The sequence below is a fragment of the Cyprinus carpio genome, chromosome A18, assembly GCF_018340385.1.
Source record: "Cyprinus carpio isolate SPL01 chromosome A18, ASM1834038v1, whole genome shotgun sequence".
Classification (NCBI taxonomy): Eukaryota; Metazoa; Chordata; class Actinopteri; order Cypriniformes; family Cyprinidae; genus Cyprinus; species Cyprinus carpio.
Genome location: NC_056589.1, coordinates 1,276,700 through 1,302,289, shown reverse-complemented (window position 1 = coordinate 1,302,289; position 25,590 = coordinate 1,276,700). Strand labels below are relative to the sequence as shown.

The 25,590-nt window shown below is 42.1% G+C and overlaps 1 pseudogene; it reads left to right on the top strand.

Annotated features, from left to right (window-relative positions):
- Positions 1–22,144, top strand: part of LOC109072737 — a 72,514-nt pseudogene extending 50,370 nt beyond the window's left edge.
- Positions 22,145–25,590: the final 3,446 nt, after the last annotated feature.

Here is a 25,590-nt window from a genome sequence, read left to right as displayed (position 1 = left end):
ATGTCAGAAATCACAAAGACCTTGTGACAGTGGAGCTCTTATCCTGTAAGGCAGAACATTTGTCTGACACGTGTCTGTTCACACTCTAACGCCAATGCAAAGCGAATCTTCTCCCTGTCCAATCAGAGCTGAGACAGTGGTCAGATTTTATTCACAGAGCCATAGGAAAGAGCAACGCGAGTACATGCGCGAATGCCTATAAACACTTACCTGCAACAGCCTAGCGGACTAACTAAAAAACGACCTGGAACCAGGCACCAGCAACCAGTTGCTAAACTCAGCTCAACAGTCTCAACTCGGCTCATTATCCAACACAAAATGTCAAAACAGACTTGGCGCACTCAGTATGCTCCATCATGCACATACACAATTAGCACACAGAAATGCATTTGCCACGACAGACACAACAGTGTGCAGGCGGGCGGATGGGCAGGCCCGGGAAGCAGCAGCTTGCGTTTGATCGTTGGAGCTGAATTAATGAGAGTGAGAAGCAGTAGTGTTTGACGGTAATCTCTGGGCGCCTGTTGAGGGGGACCCACTGCGTTCATGTGTGTGTGTGCTATGTGTTGTGTGAGAAGAGGAAAGAAGAGGCGAGAGAGCGCGAGGGGGGTGGTAGACCCGCTGGTTACCCTTGAAAACACTCTCTGGGAGGTGTTGAGGCGGGCCTGCTCCAGCCGCTCTGAGGGTGCTGTCGCAATAAACCAGCACACGCATAGCTGCTGTCGGAGAGAGAGGCTCTCTTCACTACAGCACCTCGCCCAGAGAGAGAGGGTGGGGTGGGTGCAGGATGAGACAGGAAATGTGAGGCATGAGAGGGTAAACGAAAAGCATTCGTTAAGGAGGGAGAAATCGAAAACTCTGAGCAGGAAGGTAATTGAGAATCCGTGACAGGCAGTTTCTAGGAGCATTACAGGAGTCATGATGTGGGATGATAGATAGAAAAGCGTCCTTTAAGGGATGTTCACCCGAAAATAAAAACGGTCATCATGGACTCACGATTCGTTGATTAAACCTTTTATGACTGGACTACATGTGTGGAAGAAAAACAAAGAGTGCCTTTTTTAAAGGGAATTTTCTGTCCACTCTTGAATGCGGGATTGGGGACTGTAGACATAATAATAATTTAAAGAATCAAAAAGTGGTCTTCTGCAGCTATTTATGATAGCTCATACAAACCCATTCTATGGCGGATTAGTTTTGATCATTCTCCTCAGTGCATTGTAAAGTTGATTCATAAGCCCATTCATTCTTATGAGGCCAATTATTGCTGAAGTAATTGTAAAAATTTTAATATTAAGTGTAATTCTCACTTGGCTGTTCATAACATATTGGGCATTATAGTGCTACTAAAAGTTATGTAAAAGGGATGCGTCCAACCCCAAAATGACATTTTGGCCATTAATCCACTGACCCCCCTTGTCGTTACAACCGTTACCAGCTTTGTCCCGTGGAACAACACAATTTGAGAGATTTTGGATGAAAGACCGGGAGGCCTGTGACTGTCCCATATGCCTGCCAAGTAAATAACAGGTGGTCTACGGTCCCATTTAAAAGAGTATTGAAAGTTGTCGGTCAGACTACTCCATCTTGCCATTAGCATGTGCAATCTGGGTTATATGAAATCGAACGGGAACACTTCGTGTAAGCGGAAGAAACAAGAAGAGACTAAAGAAGAAACAAAAAAATAATGACTTATTCAACAATTCCTTTGTCAACAGTCTCCACTGTGTATCTCCATATCACCGGAACGGATGCGCTGTTTTCTTTCAAATCACGCACAAGCGCATACAGGTGATATGGAGAGACACATAGGAAACTGGTGACAAAGGAATTGTGGGAATAAAGTGTGTTATTTTTGTTTCTTTCGCTTACAAAAAGTGCTCCCATCATATTCCATAACGTACGGTTGAACCACTTATGGCAAGATGGAGTATTCTGATGATTGGTGTCTTCATACTTTTCTGGACCTTGACACTGGTACTACTTGGCAGTCTATGGGGACAGTCACAGGCCTCCCGGGTTTTCATCCAAAAATAACTTAAATTGTGTTCTGAAGACGAACAAAAGCTTTTACGGGTTTGGAACGAACATAGGGGGTAAGTGATTAATGACAAAAATTTTTCATTTTGGGGTGGCTTTATCCCGTTTAAGAAACTTATGGTGTTTTTACCTCCTTTTTTCTTAAACGAATCATGATGGGCACGATAAACTGAGGGACTATTCATTGAACAGACTAACTTCAAAAAGACACCCATGCCATCCGTTGTTTATAATGACCTAACATAAAATCAATATGGAAATATGCTTTAGAGCAGGGGCCTTTAACCATTTTTAAACCTGGTGCATCCCTACAAAGTGCACTTTTAATTATATCAACATAATCTGTATTTTATGACATTTAACTTTCTGTGATACTATTTGATTGAAGGAAGGAGGGACAATGAGACATTGAAACTAACTTCATCTTTGGTTGAAGTTATCTTATTTTTTTTGTTACATGTGTAGTTTCTCTTTTTTCACCAAACAAATTATTTGGAGATTAAACAATAATTGCAGGTACCCCATGCAATTCCACCATGGCCCACCTAGGGGGCCACAGATCTCCCATTGAAGCCCTTTGCTTTAGTTATATGAGATGAATATTAATGGATACCATACTTATTTTTCAGTCTAGAGACAGAAGCATTATGTTGAAAAAAAATCTAGGGTAGAATCAATGTTATTCAAACATCTGCATTTAAAAAGTGCCTTGATGGCCTCCCTGCTCCATTATACTACAGCATTTTTTAGATTTCGACGAAAACAGCCAGGAAGCTACATATATCGAATAGCGGTGCAGAGGTCAGCAGGTAAGGTGGGAGAGACGAGCGAGGATGTGGTGTTTGCGTGGGAGATGTTTACTCTTTCTTTACCGAGTTCTTAACCCTCTGACGTAGCACCGGTCGGACTCGCTTTGGGAGCGGCTCTTAATTAGCTTCTGATGAGGACCTTGAGGAAAAGAGGAGGGTGATTGGACTTCTTATCAGATAATTACCTCAATTTAAGTCATTAAGACCCTGGGGCATAGCCAAGCCCAGAAACTGCCTCCCCCCGTGCCACAGCATGCATTATCCCTGATCTCCACTCTTCAGCTGCTGCGGTGTGTGTGTGCTCATGTTTTGTCTCAATGATTGTATTTCTTTAGGCTACTGCACATTTGTGACGTCGTGCCTTTTTCTTTTGTCGTCTATTATAATGGGCAACGATTCTATCCGCACGCACAAAGTCTGTCTCTCATACTTTACATGAGTGGCTTGCTCACAGAGGTAGGTTAATTACCCATAGCATCTGGAGGGCCGTATGTGTGTGAGCCCTCGGCGCCAGCGTCGGGTTCAGTGGCTCTGAAAGTGCCCCGGTGCATCATGGGGGATTAAGCATGGGCCAGCCGTGGGGGTTTGAGGGAGACCAGCCAGTTTTAGAGACTTTACACTCTTTTTCCTCTTAGTTATAGAATTGGCCACGAATAAGCTGATGGATTGTGTGTTCGGTTCATAGGTGAGACTGGCCACCATACGTGGACAGGACAATTCCCTGCTCCCATTTGATGGAGAGAAAGAGCGAAATGAGCGGGGATTCGAGCCGAGAACAGATATGGAGTCTGGGAGCAGGGGGCTGTGTCCCCCCTTTCCTTGTTTTTGATGCTGTATATGTCCAGGTGTGTGTTCGCCTGCAGAGCTCGGCGGCCCACATCTGGATCAGGGCCAGTGGCTGTACCACCCAGATGAGCTCCGGTTCTAGACTCGCACTCCCTCCCTTTATGTTTTTATTTGTGTTTTTATGCTTTTGTTAGAGCAGAGTGTAGAGAAAGGGGGCATCAGCTGCCTGTCAGGTGTTTGCATAGATGTAAACAGATGTTATTTTGATGAGTGTGAGAGAGAGGGAGGGGCAGAAGACAAAACAACAATACTGCTCATATCAGGAGTTCAAACCCGAGACGTAACGATTGAGGAGCCATCGCTGGAGTGAGGAAACGCGGCATACGGATGAGGTGCACACGCACTTGGCCCTGCCTCGCCTACTCCATCTGGCCTGTGTGCGCGGTGAGCATCTGTGTGTGTGTGGTGCGCACTGTTTGTAATGTGTGTGTATCTTGCATGTGTTCTACAAATTTGTCGTGCACCTCCAGTGAAATCAGTCCAAACGCTGATCCTCAGCTTGGTGTTATTCTGAGGCTGCAAGTTTCGTTATTGTGTTTGGAGGGAAAAGTTGCCCCTTTCTGACCATATGATTTTATTTTATTTTAAACCTTCATTTATTTGAACATTTAACATTCATTGCATTTTTAACATTTCAAGTTGAATAATGTTAACATTTAGTTTATGTATTATGAACAAATATCAATAAAGTAATTATAAAAATATATAACAAAAATACCTAGATTAAAAAAAAAAAAAAAAAAAAAAAAAAAAAAAATTCTGATTCATAAAGGTGAAATTCATAGATGCATTATTTTGGATTAAAATGTTTTCAGAGGCGTACCAAACATTCATCCAGATCTGTTTGCCAAGGTCCAGGACCTTAAAAAGTAGGATAGAATGAGACGGATATACATGGTTATGAAAACTATGATGGAAAAAGTGAAAGAAATAGGGGGAAATGTGGAGTATGTAACCCCTCCTGTGCTGTCCTTCTCATTTCACTCCCGTGAGCATGGATGTTGACATGTTGAATTAGGGCCCTTGGGATGCTGTGAGCTTTGATTTCACCAAGGACTCTTTAGGTGGGACAGATGAGTTCTTCCAGGGGAACAAACACCCCACTCCCTCCACTCAGTGGGGAAATGAACAATGGTTTAAGAATATTTTTTTTTTAAAGTTAGGATGAAAAAGCATCCTCTAAACAAAAGCACTGACATACTTCCTTTGTTCTAGAGGTGTGTGCGCATTAATATTGATTTTTATTCGACTGGGGTCTTTGAAACATTCCAGTTTGGGTGTCACCCCTCAGGGGAACATGCCCTGTGCTCACCCGATTAATGCTTTGTCATCTGTAATAACTCAAGTCTCTGACACCCTGATATTAATATTAGTATTTGGTGTTTTTTTTTTTGTGGTTGGTTTTTTTTTTTTTTTTTTTTTTTGGTGGTCTTTCTGCTCACCTTCAAACAGGTTATCTGGGACAGAAAGGAAGCTTGGGGGAGTTGGCATGGATTGGGATATAAAGAGTCAGAAAGAAAGGGAAATAAATTGAGGATGTAAAAGTGACAAAATAACTATTTGGAAGAGACTAGTTTTCCCTGAGGAAGTCAGGTAAATTTGTGGTTTATTTTTAATTCTGATTTGAACACATCTGTGAAATTAGACAACCTCTGTAAGAATTATATTGCAAATTGATTACTGATTTTCAACCAACTCAGGGGACTGAAGAAATCTAATCCCATTTGGATAGAAATGTCTGTATTATTTTTTCATAGCACTTCTCCTGGTTTATTTTGACCTTTGTCGAATGCTGTAACTAAAGCTAAATTTCTTGTTTCTCTGCACCTTCATTATGAATGTAGATCTTTTTGCCAAAACCTTTCTGGGAAAAAGTTAGTGGTTCAAGTACTCTAGCATCCCATCTGATTTAAAAAAGAGAATTAAATCATTACAGAGGGTCTGGACTGTTCAGAACGGCCACTTTATTAGCAGCATCAGGTATGATCCTCATCTTAATTAATTTCTTACTCTAGTTTTTTAATGCACACATCCAGAGCATATGACCTTCCATAACAGCCAAAGCCAGAAAATACATGCTGCCATCTGTCTAAATCAGTGCCTAAAAATCACAGATGTCCTTTAATAATTGTAATTCAAATTGCATTTGGAAAACAAATTCTATAAAGATAGTGAGGAAGCATTTTAGTCATTTTACAAACAATTCCTTCACATTCTTATAAATTTTAAAGCTTGAACGTGATGCTGAGTGACTTGGATTCTCTACAACAGCAGGAAATCAGAGCTTTTGTTTTCTGGGTCTGTAAGTGCGTCAGCATCATCTGGGAGTCATTGTCCGAATAGGGAATGCTGTATCCAAGATGGCTGTTTTAAAAGCCCTGCTGCTATTGAATGCACAAACAAATCTCATAACACATGTATATTTAATCCTGGCCTTCGAATAATTAATACAGCATTATTTATTGATTTTTTTGTATTTGAGTATGTGATCCTAGCATCACAAAAGACATGGGTTTGGGTAACCATGGCAACTCACAGGTGCACTATAGCCTGGCCAGTCTCTGTGGGTGGGGGGTGAAGCATGCTGGGAGATTTAAAGTCAGAGGAGCTGGGCAAGGCATGCTGGGAGATGAAGGCTCAGAGGAAGTGGCATGCAGAGAAGATATGCAGGCATAGAGCAAGTTGCAGTCCTGAGGGAAGATGGGCCTTCTTTCAAACTGCTCAGTCGTTCCCTATTCCCTAATCTGCAGAAGGAAACCTTTCCATTAATTCACATCAAAGGCAGTGCCCTGCACAGGGGATAGAACAGTCATTTGAGACACAAACATGGCTCCTGCACATGATTTGAGGAGGCACAGCAATGAACAAAGTTGTGTGTGTGTATAATTTTTTCGATTTTAAAAATAATTCTATCTTAGTTTATTAAGTTAAAAAGTAAACCATTTGTAGACTGGCATTCCAAAGATTTTTAAACAAAGGCTTTCTGGACGCTGTCTGTTAAACCTGTTAGCTTTCCACTCTACCACCCATGGTACACTGCGTGTTTTTGAGGGTTAACTCATGACACACAACTCAAACAAAAATTCTAAACATGTCACATATCTTTGGAAAGCTGAGATTCTTGTGATTTGAATTTGATACAATCAAAGCAGCAGGTACAATGAGTGTCTTTGTCAGACCGCCAACAAGTAGGATTCATGCTGTGATCCCATTGTGTTTTCCTGCTAATAGCTCCCAGCTAAAGTCATCTGCAGGCATCTGTTTACAAAAAAAAAAAATATATATATAGGCAGAATTTTTCCTTTTTCAGTGTGTTCAAAGTTCTATTACTCAAAACCAGTAAGATTTACAATACAGTGATTCTGAGGTTTGTTCTGTTAAGGAAAATTTAAAATAATAATTTTAAACACTTAGCAGTTATGTTAGAATTTTTAAATGCCAGCTGAATGGATAGACAGACAGGCTGCTTGCTTGCTTGATTAATTGATTGATTGACCTGTGCTGAATGTCTTTGAACTACAATTCAGTAAATTCCTCTTCTTGTCATTCCAGTTCAGCTTCATGTGGTGTGGGGTAAATTCTAGTCAAATTCACAGACAATTCTTATAAATTATAAATATAATAATTATAAATATAAATGTAATTCAGTGCATCTTACGAGTTCACTAGTGTCAGGCAGTGAAGAGGGGGTGGCAGGAGTGTTTTGCAAAACCTGTTTAGAAACTCTTGTTTTGGCAATTCCACTGGTGCCGCTAGTGGCATAGAAACAACGCTGTTCAATTTTAATTAAAAAGTCTTGCAAAAAAGACGTGTTTTTGCACCCTTGTAGGTGAGCGGATCGAGCGGATGTGACTAATCTAATCCCTTAATTACATTTATCACACTCTTACCAGCTCTGATAACCTGGATTTCTGCACTTCTCCATCACCGTCCTCCATTCTTCCCCTTTGTCGCTGTGCTCTAACGTTCCCCTCTCTCCCCCACAGATATGTAGGGAACCGCAGCTCTTCTCTTTTCAGTGAAGTCCCCTAACAGTCTCAGCTCTCTGATCATCGGTGCTGATGATGTGTCTCAGATCAGTTTGTAAACATCCACATAAAACAGCCACTGAAGATCTTTGATATGACAGTATTTACAGATGAAGAATCTATAGACGCACCAACTGAGAACAGCGAGAGGAAAGATTGTGATGGAAGGGAGAGGAGGGGGCATCCATGGGAGTTTTGGCAGAGGTTCATACACATGACCTACAAATGATGTAGTGTCTTCATTAAATGTGTGATTTGTGTCTATGTGCAAGCGTTATTTAGGTTGATATTAAGTGTGTGTGTGTGTGTGTTAGTTTATTATGATATGTTCGCAGTGCCTGTGTTCCCTAGAGGCCCCAGCAGGATGGCAGTGTGTGTGTGTGTGTGTGTGTTTTTTGGCCCTGGGTGAGTGTCCAAAGGCAGGGCACAGTCAGACGCAGGGCAGGGGGGCGGGGACGGTCCAGACGCAGCAAGGTCACTCCGACTGCTCACAATCATCCACATAGAGCCGGCTTACTGCCAGGACCCCTCTTCTCTTTCTCTCTCTCTTCCCTTCAGTCTAACTGTTTCCTTTTTCTTAGTTCTTTCAAAATATCCATTTTATTTCCACCTCCATTGTTGTTGTTTTTTCATGTGAGCGCATTTATCCTTTCAATCTCTTTTCATTTGTATAACTCCCTCCCTCTCTATCCTCTCTAGCATTTCTTCTTTCTCTCTCTGTCTCCCTCTTTCTCTGGAGGTACAGATGGACACATTTGCAGGTTAACTTGAACAGCTGGAGGTGCATTATTAGCATCCTGCTGCTTCCTCATATTTGCTCAGAATTTTTCCCCCTTCCTTAGTGAGCAGATAATTCACAACCAGCAAACCAAAGACGTAGACGTGTCCTAATACAGAAGAAAAAAAAAAACACAGGAGAGAGATTAAAGCTAATGGGACGTGGAAGTGGAAGGTAGGTGTAGGCGACCTGTTTCAGAAGTATAGGATGTGGTTCAAATGTCCATGTGATAGAGGTGTTTTTTGCCGATTATTTTTCTATACAGCTGATGTGGTTTTGGAGTCAGTGGGTTGAATGAGGGGGGGGAAGACAGAAATTAAGTCCCAGGAATCCGCTGTGTCCCAAAGGGCCAAACTGACAATGAGCAATTGTGGTGGAATGGTTCATGGATATTGCTTTTGAGCTGCATTTGGGAGCACTTGCGTGGATAAAAAGCCCTCGGCGCACCCAGGGGCGTGGATTAAACGCACATGTGCATACATATATAAATATACATAAACACAGATGAACACGCATATGTGCACAAAGAGCATAAACGCTTACTGTTTCCAGAGCCATATTGTCCCTTTTAGAGGACTGTTGTGTATACTTTGTTGAATGTGACCATTGTGTGTTTGTAATAGTAAAGGCAGCTGCGTCCTCTGGCAGCCATTGTGTTTGAAAGCAACCCGTCATGTCTTCGGAAAGTCGTGTGGCAGATTGCAGCATTAGAGAGAGACAGACAGTGTGTGTACAGCCGACTAACAGCATAGCCAACTCCCAAATTCATTGCACCAGGCCTCAAATTCAATAAGACCCCACAAAGACCAGGTCCAGCCAACAGCACTGGGCAGCACATACTCTGCCGACCACTCACCAGAGCCATAATTACCCTCTATACTGCAATTAGCAATCTGGGGCTGTGCAAGCGCGGGCGCGCTCACGCGTGTGTCCACTTACAATAAAAGTTTGCATTGGCAAAGGAGTTATGGCTCACTTTGACCTTGAAATATAGATTTGTGTCTTCTGTGTGTTGCTTTTAACAAGAACTTGGTCAAGTCACCTGGATGTTCTGAGGAGTTTATCATATGGGTAATGATTCTTCATTGAGCGTATTTTTCATTCCTTTGTGTTGCCATGGCGACTCATACGTTCACCTCAACACCACACATGCCTCTCTTTCCATGTAGATTTACTATTATTTAATCACTGAAGCATATGGTCACACATGTTGGATTCAGTTATATGTGGCTGTTTTGCATTCACGCCATCTAGGAGGGTTCGAGGACATGCGGATGATAGGAAAGAGATGGGTGAGGGAGAGAGGAGGTGATGTACAGTGACTGTTGAGGTATATGGAGGCCATGGGAGTAAGTGCTTCTTATAAAGACTTTATCATGTGAAGGGTTTATTGGTATGCTGATTAGAACTATTCCCCCACCGGCACTTTCCAGCATTCAATTAACATTCAAAACACAAATAGCTGTGCATATATTACACGCTAACAATCAGGTCCTCAAGTGTGTATGACTGTGAGGTCGAGGGTGGTTTGTATGTACAAGAGGATGTGGTTGGGTTACTGTTTGTGTGCGTATGTATGCATGGGCATGCATATCATTTGCCCTGGCAACAGAGTATACATTTTTCGTAATTCAGTTAATTCGGTTTCAATGTTTAAGCCATAAAAAAACCTCGATCAAAACCGTCTTGCTCCATTTTTCAGGCATTGCAAGGTCAGAGCTGTATGCGGTAAACATGCATGTTTTATCCATTATTTGAGCTCTGTTTTGATTGCAGACTCTATCTGCAGCACAGTGTGCAGTCTTTTTATCTGTGTGTGCTGGAAATGAGAGAGCGCTGCCTCAGTGGGAGCACTGGGTGGTCATCAACACTGCAGCCAGACCGGACTGCCTCATAGGGAGTAAGACTTGCTGACATGTACTGATTGGTGGAGAAGAAATTAGGAGGGTGGTTCTTGTCAAGAACAGAGCACTTTGACTGGAAGAGTATGTGGCTGGTTTATTATGGGGACAGTTCATTGGTTGATAAACTAAGCACAGTGTGAGACTTGTGCAGCTGCTCCTGTAGTGCATTATGGGTAATGAAGTTCTCTGGATGAGAGCACCCTGGTAGTAACAAGGCGTAATCAGACTTTAGAAAGCTAATTTGATTCTGTGCCACTCAGAGACCTGAAGCAGCCGTCATAATAAAGAGTGTGATATTGACAAGTCCTCCCAGTAAGATTAGCCCTTAAACCTGAAACACAATATTACATGAATATTGACATTAGTCACATCTATCTATCTATCCATCCATCCTTCCTTCCAAAAAGGAAAACCTTTCCAACAATCATTCAATATTTATTTTGATGAACTTTGCCTTTCTAGTTAAAAATGACAGTTATTTAATTAAAATTCATTTGAATTATACTTCCTTACATTGACATTTGAATTGGAGTTCTACGTTCTGTTGGCTACCTTATTTTGTATCAGGAATTGAATTTGAATTTAAAAGGCATTTCTAATTCAGGTCTTAATGACACACAACCACAGACAAAGTATCAATTTAAAGAGAATCTTAATTAGTTTAAGTTAATTAAAATATTGACACATTTATTGATATTTACCTGAATAAAGACGACACACAACCACAGACAAAGTATCAATTTAAAGAGAATCTTAACTGTTGTTGTTTTGGCGGAAGACTGCATGTTTAAATTTTTACAACTTTTAGTCACCTAGTCATTTATGTGAAGCTGTTGTTTTTAGTTTTTTTTAGTTTTGTCTACGTTTATGTGAACTCTTTTTAGTGTAGTCTAGTTTTTTGTCGACGTTCAAACTCTTTGACATTTTAGTTAGTTTTAGTCAACGAAAACTAATGACATTTTAGTCTAGTTTTAGTCGACGAAAACTGATGACATTTTAGTCTAGTTTTAGACATTTAATCTAGTTTTAGTCAATGAAAATGGTATTTTAGTCTCTTTTTAGTAATGCCATTCTATTTAACCCAGTCAATCTAGTACAAGTACCTAGAAGTATAGACGAAACCAAAATTTAACTCCGCATCCTAACATGCACGAGTTCAGGGTGATTCTAGCCGAACATGCACGTCTGTGTCGGCGTTTGTGTGAAACAGAAGCAGTTTAATGTGAAGTTGAAACGCCATCAGGTGCTTTTTGACGGAAAAGGCTTTTTTTTTTTTTTACGTACGTTTTATTTTTATTGTATAAAATAGAATACGAATTTATTTAGATATTAATTATACACTATGTGCTTAAGGTTGTCTTGTTTTTAATGCGAAATACAGCCAATAGTTTAAGATTGTTTTAAGTTTGTACATAAAGAAATTATTGATTTATCAACTTCATTACAAGATTTGTACTGGCAAATGACTTCTCACCGGTGATTCCCGACGGTTTTAGAGGACAATTACTCCTCGTCGCTCCCCTGTCGTTTCAAATAGTACAATGGCGAACGTGACAAGTATAAAAGCCTCATCCATTTGGGAAGGAGCGCTCGCAGTCAGCGGAGCCAGGCGAAAGTATAAATCCTGCATAACTTTGTTTGTTGTCATCATCTAAATAATGCCACGAGTGGGACTTGAGGAAGTGACGTCGGTTGCGTCTGCGCAGAAACAGAAATACTGCTTAATATTAATAACGTGACTAAATGAGACGAAAAAACGTTATAACATTTTGTTTCGTTTTGGTCAACGAAAATGAAGAGACATTTTAGCATAGTTTTTATTTTGTAAACCACATTTAGTCTCGTTTTTATTCGTCAACAATATTGCATTATACATTTAATTATAGTCATCGTCACATGACCAGCATTTACGTTGCATCTCGTCTCGTTTTCGTCACATGATAAAGGTTCATTGACGACGATATTTAGTCATTATTTTCATTGACGAAAGCAACACTACTTGTATGTCAGTATGTTTTTTTTATAATCTTATACATAGCAGCAGGTTTAAATGTGAAGTTCAACTTTGGCACTTTTAGAGGACTGTGGGTCTCAATGGCTTGCATAAGCTTTGAGTCAATAGCCATAGTTGGTAGAAATTTACCCACTCATCCGTATACCAGCCTGAGTCAAAAAGACATCCACACCAGCAGGGTAGATGATGCCGAATAAGCAAGGAAGCACCATGAGTTTAGATGTGCACAACAGCAATGGAGGAAGTAGACAAGCGAAGAGGTGGCATGAGCTTTGGATGGAGAGTTTGTTTGTTTGCTTGTTTGCATGAAGGTCGGTTTCTGCAGGGTAGAGGGATCCAGCGTCCTACTGTTATGTAATCTGATAGGAGATTCCAAGCTGGTCAACTCCATATGCCGTCCACATTTGCCAAAAATATCTGGAGCCGGAGACTCCATCCTGTTTGGCAGCCAGATATGAAGAGAGAGCTAGAGAGAGAGCGTTCCGGAAATATTTGCTGCAGATGATAGGATATGTGTGAATCAGTCCAACAGCCAGGAAAGAACACGGATGAGTTAGTCGTGTCCCCCACTTTGCTCTCAGTATCGCCGTCGGGCCGTGTGTATGTTTTGTCGAGTCAACGAGGGCTGGGTTTAACTTTTTGGGCATGAATGAAAGTTGTATAAAGGAGACGTTGCGGAGTGAGTCACTGTGTGCGTGTATGGTGTGAAAGTAGTGAGATGACTCTGCAGCACTCTGTGTTTGTGTGTAAGAAAGAAAGAATGAGTAGGAAGCAAGAGCTCTCGAGACCCCCTAGCCCTGCAGTAGAAGTGTGTGTGTGTGTGTGTGAGTGCACTCGGTTTTGGCCCACATTGCCACCCCCACCAGCACGGGTCAAGCTCAGCACGCCGCCGCTTCTCCCTTCTTTCCCTCTCTGAGTTGCCATGGCAACACACCTTGAGCTCGCCCCCCAGAGAAGCCCGCTACCTCCACCCCCTTTCGCCCCAGCTCGCTCCCCTCCTTCCCCTCTTCTCCCACAGCTCTCCCATTCTGCCTCTCTACTGCTAGGTCCATCAATCCGGGGGCTGGGGGCCGCGGGCCTCAGGGCCAGGCAAGAGGTGCTGAGCCACATGGGATGTGCAGATCCCATCTACACAGCTCATTTGTGTGCCAGTGCACGCTAGGGGGGGTGATTGGGTGGAAAGAGAGAGAGCAAGATGGAAGGGGCGAGCCACACTCATATAGATGGGCCCATCCCAGAGGAGCGGCACAGGCCAGGGCGCCACCTGGCTCCCCCTGGTCAATTAGCTGGAAGCACATTGGCCATGCTTTGCAGCAGCAGCCACTGCAGAGGTGCAGCGGCAAGGAGAGTCTGCCTGTTCAGTCGGTGAAAGAACAACCTGGAATACCACATGAATACGTCCTTTAATCATTTGCTTTCTACCTATCTGTTTGCGCAATCTCTGTTTTCTTTACTTGATTCTCTTGCCGTTTCTCTCTCGCGCTCCCTCTCCACCTCCCTCCCTCTATCGATGTCCTGGAAAGCCCTCATCAGTGATTCTGCGAATGTGTGGCGGCTTCATGCCGTTTCTCAATTAAGATGCTGCATACCTTTAGAGGCAGCCAGTTTTCGTTTTTTTTTTTTGTCTTGTTCTTTCCCTCTCAATTCCAGTTAAATATTCTCTCAGACGCACATCCCTGCCTCTAGCTGCTCTTATATCTCTATTTTCCTTCCTGTTCCTCCCTCCCTTCCTGCTTTACTTAGCACAAGCTCTAATAAGCAATGAATATAGGGTGAAATTCTTTGAGGAGAAAAGGTGGACGGCAGTTAAATTGTTTAACCTCTCTCATACTCAGATTTTAGATAAGGGGAAGAAATCGGTTGCTTTCAATCAAACTTTTTACATAGCGACATGCAAACGGCACTGTGTACATATATATACACAACATGCCAAGTATCAATTCTGCGATGAAGGGAAGAAATTCTGAAATCTCTTCGGTTTGCCTTTCACGATCTGTCGCAGTGCTTTTGTTCTTTTTTTTAACCCCCAGTTAGTTTCAGTTATGAAAGAGCGTGTTGTTGTCATGCACTTCCTAGGCCCTCTGCTGCACTCTACACGTCTGTCTTCTCCTCTTTAGTGGTGTGATGGCTCCCCTAGCACACTGCAGTCCCCCTCTCTGAGACCTTTGTGTCGGCCTCACTGATCAAATGCTCTCCCTGACAGCACTAGTCTGGTTTGCAGTAACAAGCAACTGTAATCCCAACGTAGCCCCATCACTCTCTCATATAGAAACACACACACACAATGAAGTGGAGAGCTTAGTGTTTCTGTGCAGACTGGAAAATAGATGATGGAGCATGTTCTGTACTTACTGATCAATTGCAGTTCTCTTCTAACTTACTTTTAGTGCACACACACACATGCTTGCGGAAACACACATGCTCACAGGCCCCTTGGCTACCATTACTTTGTGTTGGAAAGCCCAATTATCCCTTTGCTTTCTGCTTTCTTTAGCAGAATTCTCTTCCTCTAACTCTGTTTCTCTCATTTTTCCCAATTTTTCACTTTGGTCTCACTTCCCTCTCGTTTCTGTCCGTGTGCATATCGTTTGGTCCATCCGTATCCACGGAACGGATGTAGTCTCTTCTTTTTTTGAGTGTAGATCCTCCCTCAGAAAGGCATTTGATATACTAAACCTGGTTATAACCTTTCTCTGTTGCCGCTTCCTCTCTCCCAGAAAGGAATCCTCTTCCTTTACCTGTCCTTGTTTTGTTCTTCACAATTTTTGGTTTTGGGCTTGCTTCTCTCTGTGTGCGGTTCATTCAGTTCATCTGCGTCCACAAAGATACATTTACTTGTGTTCTGTATATAACTGTATTTTGTACACTGGGAGAAAAAAATATGCACTTGTTTTAATACTTAAAATGTGGCTAAACAAAATATACTTATGTTTAAGATGGTTCCTGTGGCTCAGTGGTAGAGCACTGCATTAGCAGTGCAAAAGGTTGTGGGTTCAATTCCCAGGGAACACACATACCAGTAAAAAAAATGTATAGCCTGAATGCACTGTAAGTCGCTTTGGATAAAAGCCTCTGATAAATGTAAATGTAAGATATATTCTCTTATCAGTGGTGCTTCTCAAGTAAATGTTTCAAGAATTTTTACATATTGTAAGTGGAAAACAAGTCAAAAACCACTCATTAAAAACTCATTAAGTGGTAAGTTTTGCAGTGTGACTAGCTTTAGTATGTAAAATGGCTTTTGCAGAAAAATCTCCACTAGTTTGAGAATGATTTGTACAAGACAAGATCAAAGTAAATCTTATATAAAATGTTTTTAAATATTTTAACTCAAAAACAAGTCAGAAATGCTTATAAAGAATATAAATTTTTTGCAGTGCATTCACTTTGGTCTTGCTTCCCTCTCGTCTCTATCTGTGTGCATAGTATTTAGTTCATTCATAGCCATGCACTGGATATTGTCTCGTAGAAAACATTCCCTTAACTACTGTAGTTCAGATTTTCCTCCAAAAGTCGTTTGACACATTAATCCTAGTTAAAACCTCTGTCCAGTGGCGCTTCCAGAAAAAAATAAATTTTTCACTTGGTGTTGCATCCCTCTCATACCTATCCTTGTGCATAGTGTTCGTTCAATCTGCATTCGCAAAACGGATCTCGTCTTGTGTTTCGAGATGATCTTGTCTTGTTCAAACCTTGGTCCCCCAAACTAGAGCAGATTTTCTCCAAAAGGCATTTGACATATTAAACTCAGTCGTAACCTCTGTCTGCCACTACTTTCATTCTCACAGAAAGGAATCCTCCACCCCTCCCAAACGCAATGTCTTTTAGGAGGCAGTGGGGGAGGACAGACCAAAGCGGTGCCCTTGCCAATCCCCCCCCCCTTTACTCTCACTGCCCCCTCTGCCTCTCCTCCCGCTCCTTTCAAATGGGGATTAGAGCACCCTTGTGTGGGCCTTTGAGACGGAGCAGAGATTGGAATCGGCGGAGGTGGCTTTTGCAAGGGAGGGGTGGGAGGTGGAGGTCAGGGTGATGGTGGGGATATATGATTGAAGACTTTATTAACCCTCCACGCACCCCGTAGCTCAGCAACGGGACTCTTCGGGCCTGTCTGCACGAGCCGGTGGGGTGCTGGACGCTTTGGAAGACGGGGGGTCTGGGAGGTGGTGCTGTGTTGGCGTCTACTATACCCCAGGGCTCAGCTAGTGGCTCGGGGGATCTGTGTGGGAGTCCAGCGGCGGGTGTCTGATGGAGCGCAGGCAGGCGGGCCGGGCTCAGGCCTGTGTGGCGGGTGGGTGATAAGACGAGAGCAGAGGCGTCCAGCCAGGACAGAACGCCCACCTTTCATCTGTCCCACACCAGCAGGGGCACTGATGTCACTCACACAGGCTTAAAATAGAACAGTGGGCAGAGGGAGGGCATAGAGCCTGCAGCACTGGGGGTGGCAGCAGGCAATTACCGGCCGGGAAAGAGACGGCACTGGGCAGAGGAGGGGGAGGAGGGATGGGACGGGTGGTCATACTGTCCAGAGCTGAAGATTATAAGCCTGGGACCACAAATGATGTGCACAGGACGGGAAGAAACAGAAAAATGACCCTGTTCGCTCAAGAGATCTCGAAAAGACTTCGACCGCTTGCTTATGAGATGCCCTCGCAGACGGTTAATGTGTAAAAATGTTGTGCCTTGTCTTTTGGCAGCGTGTCTCTCATTCTGTCTGTCTGACCCTGCTGGTGTGTGTAACCTGTTGTATCATGCTCTTGTGTTGCAGAGGAAGGCATCAATCATGAGTGCAAGCTGTGTAACCAGATGTTTGACTCTCCGGCCAAGCTCCTGTGTCACCTGATCGTGCACAGCTTCGAGGGCATGGGAGGCACCTTCAAGTGTCCCGTCTGCTTTACAGGTGAGGGGTCTGGCCCAGGGGGTTGGTGGGGTTGAGGTCGTAGGGTCAGGGGCAGTCAAAGAGTGTGGGGGAGATGGGGGGGGTACACACAGGCAGTGATGAGAGGGTAACTGCACACAGTGTACGGTCACATGGTCATGCATGTGGCCAACTGCAGTCAATTAAGCACATTTTAGCACATTCCCTCATGTAGGATTACATGCAAAAGTGTCTTTACTTTTTTGTCATCTCTTTGCTTCTTGTCTGTCTCTATTTTCTGTATCTCTTTTCTTTTCATTCTGTCTTGCTGCTTTGCTTTTTACATCTTGTCTTGATTCACCCCTTGTCGCCTAGTTTTTCATCTCACCTTAACTGGTTCCTTCTCTTCTCTTCTCTTCTCTTCTCTTCTCTTCTCTTCTCTTCTCTTCTCTTCTCTTCTCTTCTCTTCTCTTCTCTTCTCTTCTCTTCTCTTCTCTTCTCTTCTCTTCTCTTTTAGTTTTCAGTTCTCTTCTTTGCACTTTTCTCATGTTTTTGTTTATCTTGTTCTCTGTTTTTAGTTTTCTCTCCTCTTATCTTGTTTTGTCATCTGTTTTTCCTCATCTCCTTTCTTTATATTTAGTCTTTTCTGTTATATTTAGTTATTTCTCATCTCATTTTGTCTCATCTATTTCATTATTGTTTTCATGTTTTTTCTTTTTGTTTATTTTTTTTTTTTTTTTTTATTTTTTTTTTTTATTTTTATCTTCTCTCTTTTTCTCCCCTTCTCTCAATCTCATCCTCATCGCCACCACTCACCCCCTCTCTCTCCCCTCCATTCCTCTGCTCCATTTCTCCTCCTTGTCCTGCTAATTGAACTGAATTAACTATTAAATTCATTGTTCATCCTGACGAGAGAGAAGAAAGACTTGACATGGACTCTGAGAACACGGATCAACTTACGGCTTCTAAAATGCATTCAAGATCAAAATATACACATGTACTGTACATATACATACTACATTATATAGATCATGATCAGTTTCTCTAGACTTGAGATAGAAGAGAGATATTATGACACCACTCTTGGCACACAATGGTTAATAAAGTTCAACGTGGCCAAGACAGGAGGCTGCAGTTCTTGCAGGGGACCTGCTGAGCTGATGCTAAAGCTAATGAGAGCTGATCTCCCTGCTGTGATGCCTGGTGAGACTCATAACCCCTGGACAGATCGAGCCCCTGTCAGACGTACCACATTCAGTGGACCATAAGGCACTGCAGTAGAATAGACAAACAATAGCCCACAGTTTTACTCGCTTTATCAAATCATGATGGCCATTTTGTACGCTGTAAAGTATCACATACAAACTACTAGCTTTTTTGTAGGCCAGTTGTCATGCTGAATGTCTTTGAGATGAGAAAATCGTGTGTGTGTTTGTGTGTGTTCAGGAGAGGAGAGGTCAGAGAATAAAGGGCAGGTATATAGAAAGGCAGTGTAATCCGCTCTCGCTCTCCAGGGTAGGACCCTCCGTGTACGTGTGCATTTAGTTAAACAGGCCCAGTGTGTGTGCCGTCTCCTCACACTAAGTTTGAAAGTCACTTTGGACTGTTTGTCAGCTAACCTTTGGGAATCAGAAATCATTACTTGAGCTTGTCAACATTAAAGACTGGTGTTGGAGGCCATATTGTCCCCAGTACTGCAAAACACACCATTCTCTAGATAATTTCGCACTCTTTTTCTTCCCTAACCCATTCTTTATTACTCCTCTTCCAGTTCCAGCTCCTTCCATATTCACTGTACACTCCCTTTTGCTTCTCTATTCGTCCTTCCCTCCACCCCTCTGATCAAATCATTTGTTCTTTTGCCTTGTCCATCCTTTTTTCTCCCTCTCTCTTCCTCCTTGCGGATTAGTTCTCCGTCTTTCTTTCACCTTTACGGAGTTGTTTGGCTACACCACCTTCTCATCCCCCTTTCCTCCCTTACAGGTACGCAGGCCTCTTTTAAACTTTAACACTATTCCTGTGTGGCTCATGAATAAGTAAGCGGATGCCTTCTCCTCCAGGGACGCTCAATAATTCATAGTCTCCACACACAGCAAACTTAAGTTTACTGAGAAAAAAAAATAAATACACGAACGGAATTTAAAAACTCAAGGAAAGAGGAATGATTTATTGATAAATATCACAAGGTCTGGTGGGGATACTTTAGTCTCTGTCTCTGTCTCTCCCTCCATCTCCGGCTGTCATCCCCTGCTCTACGATAAAGAAAGTTTGAGAGCTTTTCATTTGAGAACACCCCCTCCCCCTTCCTCTTTCATCTGTGCCGACACATTGTCTCAAATCAAAAAAATTCATTATTTTTATTCTCCCTCTCCTACCCAAAGCATGAAAGTTGGTAGTCATGGATTTTTTTTAATTCCTCACTCAGGATTAGTTCTTAATCGAATCAGCTATTTTCACAGCCAATTCGCTCCACACTCTTGGGTAAAGCGTTTCAGCCAATTGTTTGACTGCTGTTTCCCTTCTGTCCTTTTCCCCTTAGTGTTTGTTCAGGCCAATAAGCTGCAGCAGCACATCTTTGCTGTCCATGGACAGGAGGACAAGATATACGACTGCTCCCAGTGTCCGCAGAAGTTCTTCTTTCAAACTGAGCTCCAGGTGAGTAATGCAGAACCACATGGCAGTGCAATAAAAGAAGGTAAACATTCATGACATTCTGGAATAAGTCCAAAATTCATTTTTACAAGACCTGTCAATGGTTATTGAGAACATTTACTGGCCATTTTATTTTATTTTATCAAAATATTGCTCTTATAATTCAGTGTACACCACACATTGTTACAGTTCATAATACATTTATACAGGAGTAACTCTTTACTTTCCTAAGCTAATCTGTACGCACATTTAACACAAAGAGTGATAAGAAAAACACGAATCTAGAAAAACCACTGAATGTAGGAAATTTGACCAATCAGAATGAAGTATTCCAGAAAGCCATGTAAGAACTTCCGATGTTCATGTTTTAATGGTTTATAATCATATTTTATGTCAGATGTGCAATGAATCCCATTGTAGTAGCAAAAGGTGTATCTGCTTTGTGATGTTTGGAATATTCTGTAGTCGATCTCAGTTAGCCCTGATAGATACAGATGTGACACAGATCACAGCTAATAAGGGAATTAAGGAGAAAACAAGGTGCATCCTCAAGCCAGTAACGATTAGACCCCATTACTCTGCAAATCAATCACACCACCTGCTGTGACTGCTGGAACTCACATTCATCCACACACACACACACACACACACACACACACACACACACACACACACACACACACACACACACACACATCGTCAGGGCAGACAACTGGGAATGCTGTCCCGGGTCCACTCTTGCTTACATTTGCAATGCATATACAAAAACAGATTGTCATTCATATGCATTGTGTACTTACACACACAAGTACAGTGCTTCTCCGTTTTTAAACTCTGGGTTTGGGGAGAAAATTGTTAAGTCAAAATAAATACATATATGAACCATATAATTCAATCAAACGTTATAGTATTTTCTATCCCATACAATTATAATTTAGAATGATATAATAAGTGTGCATATTTTTGGGCTAAAACCCTTAACGCATTTATTATTTTTATTTTAAAGGCATTTTGTTTGCTTTTGCTACCTTTTCTTTATTCTAATAAACTCTTTTTGTACTGCGCTGGGTCACATCCAGTGTAAAATCAAACAAAACCAGCTGAGAACCACTGCATCACTAAGCACAACATACTGTATGGAGGAATGTACACTAATAACAGTTCAGATGGCCTTGAGCAGTTAGAGATACTGTACAGACAACTGTATGCCATACAGGTTCACGCTCAAGTTCACAGCACAATCTGATGTCTGACAGCTCATCAAAAGCCGTTTGCCTACTGTAACAATAACACACTTTGTCCACTTGACATTATTTCTTTCCGGATGAGTCTCTGTTTCTTTCTTTCTCTCTTTCCCTCTTCCATTTTTGTTCTGTATCTGTTTCTCTTTCAGTCTCTTCTACTGTGTAAGGTATAGCTAGTCTCTCTCTTTTTACTGAAGCCTTTATCTGAGTTCCCTAAGGGAGGCCCTGAACCCCTTCACTCAGAGACTGACACACTCACACACATTTAGACTTTAGTGAGCAAGTGCTGCCACACACGTTAACAAAGTGCTGCCACACTCTGTACACTTTTTACTTTAACTTTTCTTTATGACACTGTGGTACCTGAAGTCCCTTCACTTTTGACATGACTGTATACTTTGATGTGCATTTTCACTTACAGCGATATATTCCTTATTATCTTTGTCACACTGCCTGTGTTTGCTTTTGCTAACATGGCTTCAAATCACCTCTTTTTAAAAATTTTACTTTTGGTCAGTTTGACAATGCTAATCACTGTCAGTGTAAACACACTTTAAAAAATCTGTCATTTTTTGATGCATTTAAATATAAATACTCTTTATCTACATTCTTTGGAACCACAATGTAGTTTTGTTCTTTGTTGGGCAGGAGTTTTGTGTCTTCATTGCCCAACAAAAAGATGTTTTTGTATAGAAATACAGACATTCTAGTGGTGGTGGTTTGGTTTTAAGCACCTCTGGATGTTCCTGGCCCGTGGTAATGATTCCCAGAGGATGCAGACATGGCAGAGCAGTGATACACATCTGCTGACTCAAGTTTAGCTGGAGATATCACAGAGCTGTGTCGTGAAAAATAGTATCAATTTAAGCACCAACTCAAATGCAGACATCTCAGCCAAGCCTAAAGGCCAGGCAGAATTTAAATATCGTTCTTTCTCTCACGCACGCACACACGCACACACACACACACACACACACACACACACACACACAACACAATATCTTTCTTTCTCTCACACACGCACACACACACACACACACACACACACTTTTCCCACGCAGTCCCTTTTAAAGGACGGTTAAAAAAGTTACTGCTAACTGGTTGATTCCCCTGTAGGGACTTATCTTTAGTAGTGCAAACCTAACATCTGATAGTATCAGCACTGGATTCAGGATTGTCAAAGGATTTTTGGATTAAAGTATTGAGTAATATAATAGTTTAAGAAATGTCATTTTAAATATGCTAAATCAACAAAATTGTGATTGTGACCCTTATGAGTTAGTTTGCCATAAGGTAAAGTCATATTATCAGTTGCTGTGAGAAATTTTGTTGGCAAAATCCTGTAATTTCTGTAGGAATCTGTGCAATCAAGAATTTCAAAAAAAAAATCTCCATGCAAGTTTTTCACAGGAATTCACCACGATACACCAAGAGATTGCTGTCTGGTTTGAAAATGACTTCTGTAAGAGAGGCGCTTTGTGCATCAGTTGACACACATGCTTCAACTAAAACGAGTTTGTTGTAGGAGTCTAGCAGTTTATGCATGTTTCATGAAATCTAACCCAAACCTAACCCAAAGCTTGACAGTCTTCCATGTCCCGTCAGGGTTGAGTAGCAGACCTCTAGATGTGTGTTTGAATCTGACTCGCATACAGCATTTCCTGATGCCATTTCTCCCCTTAAGTGGCAAATGCAAAATATGTCCCACTAAGAACTTATAAGAACAATATAAGAACTCACCTCCGTCACTAAGAACAATAATCTTAAAGTACTGTTGCTAGGTCAGTGCCACTGTATGAAGGCTTGTAGGCATGCTTTCATTTTCTCTCTCTCTCTGTGCTGATTATGGGGCAGACAGATTGAGTAAGGGCAGGATTGTGAATAACTCAGCCCGTAGTGGCTGCCACGGGCCGCTGGGGTCAGCTGCATCCTGCCCTAGCCCAAGTTACATTCATCTTTGTGAGCTATGGGCCACCATCCCTGCAGCCCCGTGTGTGTTGGTGGATGGGTCTTTATACGTAGCAGTGTATGAGGTTAATAGCTTACTCAGGTCTATGACTTAATATTTTAGGGGCTTGGGGGATGTGACCTAAATCTCCTGCATGGTTCAAACACCCTACCCCTCCACATGAGCCCCCGGCTGCTGTGTGACAGTGATATAAGGCTGGCGGCACTGGGCATATGGCCGGTCAGTCCATTTAGCAGCAGGGTGAGCGCTGGACCCTGTCGGTCACTGTCTGCCTCACCCTGAGGCCGGCCAACCGAGATACTCGCACCAGCCCATGGCTCAACGGGCACACTGCATCACTCCCATCCGCTCCGTCCCCCGCATCCACTCCAGACCCACCTGAGTGTTGACGGAGGTGAGGTATAGAGCAGTCAGCTGCAGAGACAGCTCCTTTCCTACGTCCTGACCCGTGCCGGGTTTTACCCTGCTCCTGCCCAGGTGAAATGAGACTTGAACGTGTGTGTATGTTGTTAACAAGACTGAATGGATGGACGGGCATGGCCTACGTGCCCTACCCAGCATGCCCTCCCAGTGCGGCCCCACTCTGAGTTAATCCTCATCTTCCCATGAGCCTTCACAAGACATGTTACTGTATCATCCTCCTCTCCCTTATGGCAAACTTTGCTTCCATCCTTTATCTTGTCTCTAATTCTTTCTCTCGTTTGCACTCCCACCAACTCCCTCCCTTCCTCAAACTGTTTCCAACTCTCTCACTGTCTCTCTCTCATTCGCCTTTTTAAGTCTCTCATTCTTCGCCTTTTTATGTCTATTTTTTTTTTTTGTTTTCCAGATTTGTTTTTTCTGGTGCATATTTTAGCCCCTCTGTGTTGCCCCCACCCACCCCTCTCTCTCTGTCTCCCTCTTTCCTTTCTGCCTCTCCCTGGTGCACCATAAATAGTGCAGATGTAAGCTGGTAAATAAGTGATGCTTCGCCCCGATCAGCGCAGCTAGACCTACTCTGCTGGATCCTCCACTCCTTTGTTAGAAACTTCAGAGACTTTTTGTGTGAGTGAGTGTGTGTGTGTGTAGATTTTCTTTCAGTTGTTGTTTTGTTTCCCCAGGTGAACTCCCAACCGCCCACCCTTCGGCCCTTCCATAGGCACTGCTGTCACTCTCTGACAGCGCACCTCATTTTTACACACTGCCGGTTCTGATTAAGCCCTCCAGGGGGCGCCGCATTCCCCCCACGCCCTATATCCCTTCCCTGCTGGCATGTGTGCGCACGTGGGTGTATGGTATTTCCTTTAGCGCTGGTTAATATTTAACCGTACTCAGCAGTTAAGATGGATGGGTGACTGAGTGTGTGTGTGTGTGTGTATGAGGGAGGGAGGGTGGTCTTTGCACTTGTTTGTTTGTTGATGCCTCCTTGTCTCTACCCACTAGCCACCCCCCGACATTGCAAAAGTCTTGAATATTTGAGGGCTATGAGTTCTCATACAGCGCTGAGTGGAATGATGTAAGGAGGCGGCGTTCATCAGGGCGTAACTCGCACTCACACTGGCTTTCTTTCACACGTTTCATTTTTCATAGAGGTGGAGGAAGAGCTTGTATACATCACCATTCAAAAGATTTTTTTTAAAGAAATTAATACTTTTATTCAACAAGCATGTGTTATTAATTTATCAAAATTAGGCCTAAAGATGTTTACTTTACCACAATTTTTTTTACGTGAAATAAATGCTGTCCTGTTGAACTTGATCAAAGATTGCTGAAAACAATGCATGACAACTTCCACACAAAAAAAACTGCACAACTGTTTTTAAAAATGATAATAAAAATAAATGTTTCTTGAACACAAAATCAGCATATTAGAATGATTTCTGAAAAATCATGTGACACTAAAGACTAGAGTAATGGCTGCTGAAAATTCAGCTTTGCCATCACAATTATAAATTACAAAATATATTAAAAAAGAAAACATTTATTTTGAATAGTAATAATATTTCATACTGCTGTATTTTGATCAAATAAATGCAACCTCGATGAGCATAAGAGACTCCTCTCCTCTACTAAAAACATAAAACAAAATCTTAGACACCAAACTTTTGAACAGTAGTGTATATAAAATGTAGACAAAAATAAAATTGCAATTATTATAATTTGTAAACCGATTGGACAATTTTTCCATGGTAAATAATAAAAAGGGGGGTTAGAAAACATTCAGGTTAGTTTTAAAGCACCACAGATATTTTCTTCAGAAAACATAAAATCCTCCTTAAACTAGATTTAATATTAGCATATGAACAGACAGGCATATATTTACACATAACCCATATTAAACAAATCAAGGCATTAACAAGTGTAGAAGCTCTGAAAACATTCATAGAATCTGTTCCATTATGTGTCATATTAGATTTATAATTTATGTGGAGAGTTTGTCTGGTGTGCTTTGAATCTGCTTCTGTGTGCTGT